Source organism: Hippopotamus amphibius, chromosome 3 (genome assembly GCF_030028045.1).
Source record: "Hippopotamus amphibius kiboko isolate mHipAmp2 chromosome 3, mHipAmp2.hap2, whole genome shotgun sequence".
Taxonomy (NCBI): Eukaryota; Metazoa; Chordata; class Mammalia; order Artiodactyla; family Hippopotamidae; genus Hippopotamus; species Hippopotamus amphibius.
In genome coordinates this window covers 109,749,208-109,761,013 of record NC_080188.1, presented here as the reverse complement: position 1 = coordinate 109,761,013, position 11,806 = coordinate 109,749,208, and the positions used below count along the sequence as shown (strand labels likewise).

The following is an 11,806-nucleotide window of genomic DNA, read 5'->3' as shown; positions in this document are numbered from 1 at the left end:
GAGCTAGGTAAATATATGACAAGAATTTGAAATATAACCCCAAGGAAAAGAAGGGAGGTCTCCTAGATTAAATATATTGTCCTTTAACATATGAAGATTCTATGATATTTGAAGCTGGTGCTTATTGCTGAGTCAGGAGGAACAAGCAAGTTGAAGGTCCATGATCAGATATGAGAACACAGTGTCTAATAGATAAACTCTTTGAGAGGAAAACTTGACAAACTGTGGATATAAGCATATACAAGTGTGACTATAAACAGAGATCACCAGAAGTCAATGTGAAGGGCTGGGAAAACAGTAGCATGAAATCACAGTGATATTAGACAGGCTAGAGGGAGAGACACAGCAGTGAATATCTAAGGCCATGTATTTACATGACTATGTCTCCCTGGTCCTGTCTATTCTACACAAATTTGACTCAACACTAACTAGCCTGTGTATTCAGACTGCTTGCATTCCTGAAAGAACAAACTTTCATGCCCTGGATTAGGATTTTATTAACTCCACAATAAGAAGATATTATTCTCTATGATCTCCTTTTAGATCATCCAAACTATGAAGAAAACTTTGAAGAATTCCATTCATCTTTTGTCATCTGAGGACAACTTCTTGCTCCATAAATTCCTCATGGCATTTTTCACTTCTGCATTCCTCAGAGTATAAATTAGAGGGTTGATCCAAGGTGTTCCAAATGCATAAAACATAGCTATCAACTTATCCATTGAAAAGATGGCTGCAGGGTGTGTGTATATAAATATGCAAGGAACAAAGAACAAGATGACCACGATGATGTGGGAGATGCAGGTGGAGAGGGCTTTTTTCCTCACTCCAGCACTGTGGTTTCTCAGAGAATGCAAGATGATATTATAGGAGAATATCAGCATGATAAAACTCACTACACAGATGGCCCCACTGTTGGACACCAAGAGTAGGTTGGTCACATAGGTGTCTGTACAGGCAAGTTTCAACAAAGTCTGCAAGTCACAAAAATAGTGATCAATCACATTGGGACCACAGAAAGGTAGACTCAAGGCTAGAAGAATCTGAGTTGAAGAATGCACACAGGACCCCACCCAGGCCACAGCCACCAACACACCACAACCTCGATGACTCATGATGGTTGTGTGGTGCAGGGGCTTACAGATGGCCATGTAGTGGTCAACAGCCATGAGGATTAGGATGAAGATCTCCAGGCAGCCAAAGAAATGGAATGAAAAAACTTGGACTATGCCCTCATTGAAAGAGGTAGTGGCCTTCTTCAAAAGGGCATCCACAATCATCCTGAGGCTATGCAAGTAGAGAAGCAAGTATGATTTAAAGATAAGTGGAAAAGGAAGAAATACATTGGACTCCCAAGTGCCTGGCTGCTCTTAATGGTAGTAATAACCAGAAGGTTCCCCAATAAGGTCCCCAAATAGAACATCAAGAAAATGACAAACACTATTTTCTTCCTAACAGGATCCTGGGTCAATCCAAGAAGAATGAACTCAGTCACATTATTATTCAGCTGCATGATTTCATGAATGAGGAGAAGAAGTAGGTGTGAACTAACTTATCTGCAGCAAAGAGAAAAGAATTAATTTGTGGTGGATTATGTGATGTTTAGGAATATTTTCCGTTAAATAAATATTCTTCTTCATGGACATTTTAATTGTGGTTTCTTAACACGTTGCCTCAATACTTTGTTCCTCAATTTGTAATGACCACTTTATAGGGTTCTTATGAGTCTGAGCTAAGATTTGAATAGTAGACTTTGCTACAGCACTCTTCAAAGCAACCATTTATGGATTTTACATGATTCTCATTTATTTTGCTAATTGATTATAAAGTTAAGAGATATGGCTCCATTTTATCAACTTCTTTACTTTACCACATTCAATAAATCTAGAGGCCCATGTTTGAATGGTGTATCAGTTGGCATTTTACATATATATTACTGGGTTCGGAAGTTCATAATATAAATATAAAATCACAGTACAATCCCATTCCATAAAAGTGTCTTCTTTATATGTATATTTATCATCATATATTTTTCATACTTACTTACAGAATGTATATTTTTATCAGTATACAATATGCCCTTTCTCACTTTTTGCACTCCCTTTCAGCTAAGCACTTATGTTCTCTAAGTAAAACGCCATTACTTTGAAGCACCTCTGTGATATTTAGTATTTGACATACACTAATGTAAAGAAGTGAACATCCTTCAGTGGTTAGTAATCTCTCAAGTATCCCCTTTAATATTTTTATTTTTTTCAAATTTCTAAAATGCCACCCTTCAATGATGCAAAATTCTAGGAGTTACATATAAATTACAGGGTGTTACATATAAATTACTCAATAGTTCATGGTTTCACACTTCAAATGTTTTATGTAAGCATTTAAATCTGAGGTCATTTGGGGAGATGTCACCAGGCAGTTCCTTTCAGGCCAGCTCATGGACATCATGCCCAGTAGAGTTTGTTTTTTCCAAGTACCCAAAATTCCCAATTATTGTGACAGAGTTGATATTCAGAAGAGGGAGGGACATATAATTTTAGACAAAGGTGATGATGGGTAATCAGTTACTGAGTTTATTCAATTCATTTTCTGTCCTGGTAAAACCAATGATTATTCAACTTTGAGAAGTCATTTCTTTCAATGAAATTTTTTTTTCCCTAGATTTGGAAAGGAATGTTATCACTGGCTTCACTTAGAATAACAAAATCTTTCCTCTAGGTCTTTCTTGTCAACATGGTGTTGCAAACAACACCATTTGGAAATAAAAATATTAACTGAATGTGAGAAATTTAATTTGGAAGATCTACCCCATTGTCTTCATCTTTAATCCCATCCATACTTTCAATGCATTATGTTGAAAGATGTGGATGGCCAAAGCACAGACTGTGATAGACCGATTAGACACAAATGACCCTTATGTATATTTTCCTCTTCCTCAGTAAATTTTGTTCACCTCAATAAATTTGAAATGTGTTATCTTCCTCCTAATCATAAACTTCTCCTGGAAAATGTGTCTAATGAAGCTTTGACTTTATTATTCCTGATTTTTTTTTTTTAAAGTCTGTTTGGACCATGTAGTCTTTGCAAAGATCTTAAACTTTTAGGGAATTGAGTCTTTATATTTTCAAGAAGCTCATTCTTTTCATGTTCTTTACACTGATCCATCATGAAGCATTTGTAGTTGAGAATATGTCCTGCGTTTGTGGCCACTCCTTTGAGGGCATAAATTTTGGCTTGTATATTATTGATGCCTTTAAACTCCCCATTTCCAGAACAGCATTATTTATACATTAAGACATATATTTGTAAGATAAATTAAGAATCATAAATACATATGTTTTCATTAACTTGTTAATAATTGTGAGTTCTCATCAAGTATTTAATCAATACCTTAATCAATGGTCTGCTTTCTCAGAGTGCAATTTCACTTCTAGCTACTTTCTACTGTCTCAAAATTTCAGCGCCCAACTGCAAGGAAATCTCTTCCGATACTCTTCAGTGATTGCTTTGTGATAAAGGAAATTCTCTCTCCTGTTCTCTAATTGCTTCTTTTATAGCTTTTCTTGTAGTATCTGACACTATGATTAAATTTAATTGTGTGTGCTTTCTTAACTTCTTTCTTGCAATAAGAATCTTTGAAAACAACATATTCTCAGAATTTTATTTTCCACACTTCTAAACCCAATGCCTTGCACAATATATGTGCTTGGTAAGTATTTTTAAATTGAACTCTCTTAGTTACTTCTTACAAAAATTATCTGATTGTTTTACTACTATTTTGATTACAAAACACATTTAAATTATTAATTTACTGTGGCCATCTATATATTATGTTTTGTGAACAGGCAAACATTCTCCCAAATTATAAATGCATGAAAAATTGGTACAAATTTTAATAACTTGGTAAATCAGCTCCATTGCCTGGAGTAGAAGATGTTATCCTCAGAACAGACCACAAGGCCATGTAAGATTTTGGGACTCTGACACCCATAAGAATGATTGTCTTTAGCAGTTGACATTTTTTATATGAATCCTTGGCTCTTCAAGAATGTTAGGGGTTGGAGGGATAAAATGGGAGATTGGGACTGACATATACATACTACTGTATATAGAATAGGTAACTACTAAGTATCTACTGTATAGCACAAGTAACTCTACTCAATACTCTGTAATGGCCTGCATGGGAAAGAATCTTGAAAAAAAAAAAAAAAACAGAAGTGTGTGTATGTATGTATGTATATATATATATATATATATATATATATATGGAACTGATTGACTTTGCTGTACACCTGAAACTAACACATTATGAATCAACTATATTCTAATAATTTTTTAAATGAATGCAAGGAGAGCCTTGAAACTTTTCCTTTCCTCAAAACATTGATCTGTGTTTTTCTACATGTCTCTGTGTATGACCATATGTCCATGTTTCCTAGAGGTGTGTTGACACCTATCACCAGGTTCTCAAAGGAATGTAATGTAAAAACGGGTTGCAATGATCTGGAGACAAAAGAGTACTGTTAAAATAGAACATCTTCTAATAATTTCTGTACTTTTCAAACAAGTATGGTGAACTTTAGAATGGCTAAGTTTGTTGAAAGAATAATAATGAAGAGATGATGTGTTGAGTTAGGAGGTAATGGAGATGAGCTGAAAGAAAACCACACAGAAAAGGTGAAGAATAGAAGAACGTGAAATACAGGGTGTCAGGTAGATGCTTCTACCCTACAAATCTGTTTTATTGCAGAAGCCACAGTGAAAGCATTGCTTTCCTTAGGATGCTCTTAAACTACTCAACCCTCTCTGATTCGATTTAGGCTATATTTCTATCTTTGGGAGAATGCCTACATTCATTTGATTTCTATGAAAAATGTACCTTTCTCTGTGGGAAGGTGAACAGATCAACCCAAGGTTCTTTATCCTCAAAAGCCCAAATTAAAGAGTGATGGAAACTCCCCTCCCACATACAAGGCACAATACCTTTCACCTTCATTATACAGCTTTCAGCCTCCCCATTGTCACGTTTCCTCTGAACTTTCCATCAGGAGTAGGTATTCAGCTTTTCAAGCTAAATTTCAGAAATGTATCAACTGCAAATTTCATTCTTAAAATAGTTGAGAAACATGAAGAGTCATAATTATAATCTGTGTTATACAGCATTCTATTTAAAACTGTCTCTTGGATGTGGAAAAGCTGGCATTCTCCAAGAAGCTATGTCACAGTCACTATCTGTGGTGTTTTTTGTTTGTTTGTTTGTTCCTTTGTTTCTTAAACATAGCAGAAGCAATAAAGTCCAAGACATATGGAAATATATTTTTAAATTATGCTAGATTATTTTGTAATGTTGCCTCTTTCTGTACAATCATGTAATTAGTCCGTCACTTATCTGTTAGAACATCAAGACTTTCTATCCCTTTTTGAAATCAGGCTTCTTATGGAATACTAAAAAAGAAAATAGTCCTTTCTACATTCTAAAGAGAATAAGTTAAAACATAATGACGTAAGATATTAGCATCCCAGAGAGCAGTATTCCCTAAAGTTTCCCTTCCTTTGCTCATTAGAAACATGCTCGATGTTGTAATAAATTTAACTATTGCTTTGTCCATTTGGCCTATAGTAAAGTTACCCCTCATCAAACTGAGAAACCAAGTACAGAAAAGGATTTGAAGGTGTTAGGTGCCTCAGGCTGATCAAAGACACCAGGGAAAAGAAGGAAAATTCAAATGGATGGCAGAGAGGGTGACAGAGAACAGGAGGAAGGAAACAAACAAACATCATATTTTGTAAAAAAAGAAGAGGATCACCAAGAAACTACTGCTTGCACCCAGTCCCCTAAGATGAATCGCTGGGCTTTAGGAGACAGTCTTCTCTAGTTCTTGTAAACTATTTGTAATTACAATCCAGGGAAGGTACCATGGTGCTTGAGACCAGAGTTTCTATTCTGTGTGCTAGAGCCATCCCTCACCAAGGAACTGCAGATTTGTAGTAAGTGGTCTGAGGGTTACAATGTATATGAGCACTGAGTAGATATCTGATATTTTTTTCTACTTAATTTCCATTTGTTTTGGTAAATAATGTTAGAAAAAAGACAGTTATTAAGGGATACGTTTTACTGAAATAATTTTTCTTCACTATTGAGAAAGTCGCTAATTTTTTCCTAATAGCATTTCTGAAAGTATAGACCCAGAACTCCTGCTAGATTTTACATTAAGTGGAGGCAGCCTGATCAAAACTGGAACTAGCCCAGAAAGAAGCAGAGCCAACAAACAGATGAGACACTTTCTTATAATGTTTTCAACTATAGATTTCATTCATTTCCAAACAATTTTACTATCTTTTATTCATTTTATATTACTGCTTTTTTACATTTATGTAAGTAATAAAGTGAAACATAGTAAACTTACTAGCATCTCAAGAACTAAAATATTACCAATAATTAAATATATTTTTACCTCTTCTCTACCTACCACCTGCCTCACCCTAAAAGTAACCAATATTCTAATTTTATCCTATAAATAAAATATTTTATCTATATGTATTTTATTGGCTTCCAATTTTAGACAACTTAGCATCATATATGTGGAATTCTAGGAATTGCTTTTATTTTTTCATCCAACATTACTTTACCAAGTTTCATGTTGGTTGTTAAATATAGTTGTAGACTCATTTTCATTGCTATATCACACCTCTTTGTGTGATTATTTCAAAATGTGTTTATTCATTTTTCCAACCAATGGATATTTGACTACTAGGAACAGTAACTATGAACATTTTAAAATATGTCTTCTAGGAGTGTAATTGATAGGCTGCAGGATGTGCCAATATTCAGCTTTACAAAAGAGTGTCATAAATTTCCATAAGGGGTGAGGGGATGCAGTCCAGCTATGTGCCAAAGAGAACTAGAAGATTTGTGAACATATCTATAATCTTCACAAGATTAGCAAAGGATTAAGTAGAAGAATGTTCTTTTCTGTTGTTATTGTTTTAATTAAGAATATGAATAAAATTATAATCCACAAAACCCCCTGAGCTCATATTTTTCAATGTCATTATAAAAAATTTCACTTTTAGCCTCTTTTTCCTTGCCATTTGGAAGACAGCTCTTTGAACACTAAAGTAGACCAGTGTCTTGTGAAGAGAAGATAGTTTCTTTGAGGCAGAAAGACTTACCCTTATTTATTACATATTATTAAAATATGTGATCTATAAAATTAGATCTGAGGTTTATGATTATGCTTCTCTTAATGAGGAGCATATTTATAAAAGCATCTTGACCTTCTCCTACATACCTGTGTTAATTAAAGACAACTTGCAGAGTGTGGAGGAGGCATCATAATAAAGGATCTTAGTGTATTACATGATTCCATAGTTCTTTGTCCCCTAGATCATTGCCTGGATTCAAAAGCCTAGCCAAGTACAATAAAATCTTCTGGTGGTAAAATGATAAAGAGATGTATCATCTTTACACACTCATTGATTTGTTTAAGAGCTCTATAAATAGATGAACTTCCAGGACCTTGAGTACTAAGTAAACCTGGTACCTTCCAACGGTAAGCACTCTCTGCAACTACTTTAACGTATGACAAATTCTTTACATTGAGTGAAGAACTCAAAAAGACAGCCTAATTAATGACAGATTTACTTTTATTCTATTTCATAATCTAAAAATGCAATATGAAGTGGGAGGAGGGAGATGAATAGTTGAAGTACAGAAGATTTTTAGGGCAGTGAAAATACTGTATAATACTATTGAGTTGGCTGAAAACTTCATTCAGCTTTTTCCATAGCATCTTACAGAAAAACCCACACAAATATTTTGACCAGATCAATATAATGACAGTTACATGTCATTATACATTTGTCCAAATTCATGGAATGTATGACATCAGAAGAGAACCCTAAGGTTAGCTCCACACTTAGTATGTGTCCATGTAAGTTCATCGATTGGAACAAATGCATCACTCTGCTAGGGGAGATTGTTAATGGGGGAGGCTCTGCATGTACAGGGGCAGGTGGTATGTGGGATATCTCCGTATTAAATTTTGCTGTGAACCTAAAATTGCTCTAAAATATTATTTAATAAAATTAATCCAATTTGTTTATTTGCTGATGTATAGACTTCTACATGCAAATGCAAAGTATTTCTCTACAGTGCAATTTCCTGGGCTCCTGAGCTACATTCACACAATGATTATGATATATTCTTTAGATCAGCCTTACTTAGAGATGCCTTGGATCTCCTTTGGCTCATGAAGCAGGGAAGGAAAAAGTGCATTCCCTGAAGTATATGGCCAACTGTGGTCACTACCTCCTTCCAAAGTGGTCTCTTGGTCTCTAAGGCTGATGCAATGCTTACTGATTCAGAATGCTTGGTGCCAAAACTACTTCCACACTAACAGGCACTTTTGTTTATCAATTCCCCAGTGGTAACTTCTTTTAGCAACCAATGGTTTCTTGGCAAGAAGCTTCGGAGCTGAATACTACTATAGAGCTACTGAACATGTCTCCTACTAGCAGAACTCAATCCCCCCAACATAATAAAAGATTCTCTGAAGACATTACATCAGCCACCTTGAATTCTGCCTCTGTCTCCAGTTCCCTGCCAAGTCAAGAATGGAGACTAAAGCCTCTTCCCTTTCTCCCATCAGTGAGTTCATGCCAACTCTCTGCTTTTACATGGAATATCTTCCTCATATCATTATTCTCCCCCTTCCTCTCACTCAGGGCAAGGGTAACAGTGCCATCTTCACAGTCAAGACCGTGTGTCCCTTTGATGTTTCCACTGTGTATATACATGACACCTAAGGGTAACTTTTCATGTGTAGCCAGTTATTTCTCAAATTTTGCCTATTTAAAAGTCTTCTGTATGTTGCAGAAGACTTTTAAACAGGCAAGCTCTGAAGTTCAGCTTCAGCCTTGGTCTTCAGCCAAAATCATTTATCAGCTTAGACTGCAGCATTTGAAAGGCTGAAGAGCTAAATGTCTATATCAGTGTCATTTCTGACCTCTCTGCCCTTCAGAGATATGATTGTATAGGTTACTGCTTGCATAATCTCCATAATGGTGCTATCACAAATTTGGCACAGGATTCAGATTTATTGTTAATATATACATATTTACTCTCAAATATTGGTGAATATTCTAGGTGTGACTTGGAGAAAATATCTCCCTATTTTTTTCATTTATTTCACTTCAGTTCTCTTTTGGATATGAAACATTAAACAAATTGGCATTCTTCTAAAATCAATGATTATAATAATAACCTCCTTTGCAAAACGTGAACATGCACATCACAGTCACAGCTGCAACTGATGACAATTCACCTCAGCAACAAGCACAAATAAGATCACAAAGTGAAATTGTACCACTTTTTTCCTCCTTTTTTTTTTAACCTAACACCTCATTGATAAAGAATGGAATTCTGATTTGTTCTTACTACAAATTAATTAATTAATAAAATTACCTGATAAAGATTTCACAGTCCTGTAGTATTTAATTGGGTGTATGGATATACACACACACAAAATCCCTTAAAGTATATGAAATTTATCTTTAAATATGTTAGTTTTTATTTGGTTTGGAGATTTTTTTATACAATGATGACCATTGGAAGGTGTCTTAGTGAATTCCTTTTATGAGATGTTGAAAAAAGTTATCAGAATAAGGCAGGATGGGGAAAGCAGAGAAAGAAAAGTTAAGACACAGAATGGTCCAGGTTTAAAATGCAGTCTGTAGAGGGAAGGAAAATAAGTTCTTCATGGAACTAAACGAGGATGGTGGATGCTCTAGGTACCATGCCTGGTACCCACAAATATTTCCAGAAGTATCACTCTGCATTGATTCCCAGCAGGGCATTGTATGACAGAAATTTACCTTGGGTTCCCAGCTACTGAAATATGACCAAAGAACTGACAATTGCCAAGATTTCTATTCTCGGTGGGTGGTGTCACTGAAGGATGCTAGCACAGCTGAGTATATAGGAAGATTGCTGTCATATCAGTGGTGTGTGGTAAAGCTAACCCATTAGGCTCCCTCCTTCTATTCCATCCATGGATAACACATAGCAAGAGAAGGGCATAATACTAACCATACTTGCTAGATTCCTTTTCACTCTTCTTTTATTGATAAATTAGAAGAAGAGTGTTAACACAAGATAAATATGGCCCATGTTCAGACAGACTTCTTAAGTTCTTTTGAGAGAGACCAAATAGTGAATTTGTCACAGTAAGAAAACTTAATTAATTACTAGAGAAAGTGGCCTACCTAAGCAACAGTAACAGGCTTACCAAAAATAAACACTGGAATTATACAGCTGCTCATGTAGCTATAGACATTTTCTGTTCTCCTTCATCTTCCTGAATCCGATAATCCCACCAGGAGGTAATCACCACCAGACTTACATGAAAACAAAACCCTGACTTGCTCTGCTGTTGTCTTTCTTATTTCCTTTTCAATGTTCTTCTTTGCTTTTCTGCTTCCCCTTAGGTTTGAATTTTCCTAAATTTTCAGGCAGTACACATGTCCAGATCTTGTTGGAAGAAAAACACCATGGCTGAAATCTGCATCAATGGGTAGTTAATTCTGCTTATGTACACCTCACTTTAAAATGTGAATTCCTGTTGAACAAGGGACAATAATTCTTTAAAATACACAATATAATTTCTTAGTGGGGTCTATGGTGAAGATGATGGAGCACCAGAAGATAAGTGATCCGTCTCTCATATTGAAAACTTGGTGAACGCACCTTCCAGGTCTCAGATGACCCTAGATGACTTCTGAAGTCTCTTTCAATTCATAAAGCCTGAGGATTATTGTATAAATTGAAGAAACACCTCAATGTACCAAAAATGATCTTGGCATATGCCCCAGTTTTCAGTAGATTATACCTGCTTCTTAGTCTAATCTCCTTTATTTCTTCCTAGTATGAGGTCATGGCTGAGTGGAAATTAGACAGATTTACATAGTTTGAATGATGGAAGAAACCACCAAAATACACTGTTAGCATGAGGAACAGTGATGATTAACAAAATGCACTCCAGGAACATTCATTTCTTCAGCTATGTGCCTTCCTAAACTCACGGCATTTCAGAGAATGGGAGATTTTCCATGTTGCACATTTACAAAGGGCATCAATCTGTACACTCATGAAGACTTTTAAAATAAGTTGATAAAGATTGTCATAGAGTTATACTTATAGTAATTAAGAAAAGTTCATATACAAGTTGAAACTTTTAATTACCACCAATTCATTTTAATTACAACAACTTCTGTAAGTATAGTGTGAGTAGTATAATTACATCCTATTGCACTATTTTAGAAACATGATTTGTTAAGGTAAAATTTTTGGCATTGGTTTTCTAAAATTATTGCAATGGAAACCTCAACAGTATGAAATTGTTTGGGACTGCTCTGTCTGTGAGAAGTCAAGATTGTCTGTTTCCTAAGGGAGGCCACACTGTCAAACCATGCCGTCTTTACAATTTGCCTTAACAAAACTGTTAACATGCCCATTATGTCACAGATTATGAAGGACAGAATGTTTCAGAAGGTCATAAATTCCAGAGGGTCAGAGCTGGAAGTGACCTGGAGGTCATCTGATCCACTCCGCTTGTATACAGTCTCAAAAAAATAAAGGGCAGAAAGTGAGTATCTGTGGGGACTTCTCTTCAAGGCTCGCCACTTTGGATGACAGAACATGCCTCTCTGTACCTGCTGCACTTGTCAACACTGTGTTCTGTAAATAGAACAAAACCAGCAAAGGGTGCAAACAGCAGAGGCTTCATTTCCCTTCAAAGTGTTGATC

The 11,806-nt window shown here is 35.6% G+C and overlaps 1 pseudogene; it reads right to left on the bottom strand.

Moving 5' to 3' along the window:
• Positions 1 to 581: 581 nt before the first annotated feature.
• Positions 582 to 1,513, bottom strand: LOC130849934 (olfactory receptor 4C16-like; annotated as a pseudogene).
• Between the last annotated feature and the right edge of the window lie 10,293 nt (positions 1,514 to 11,806).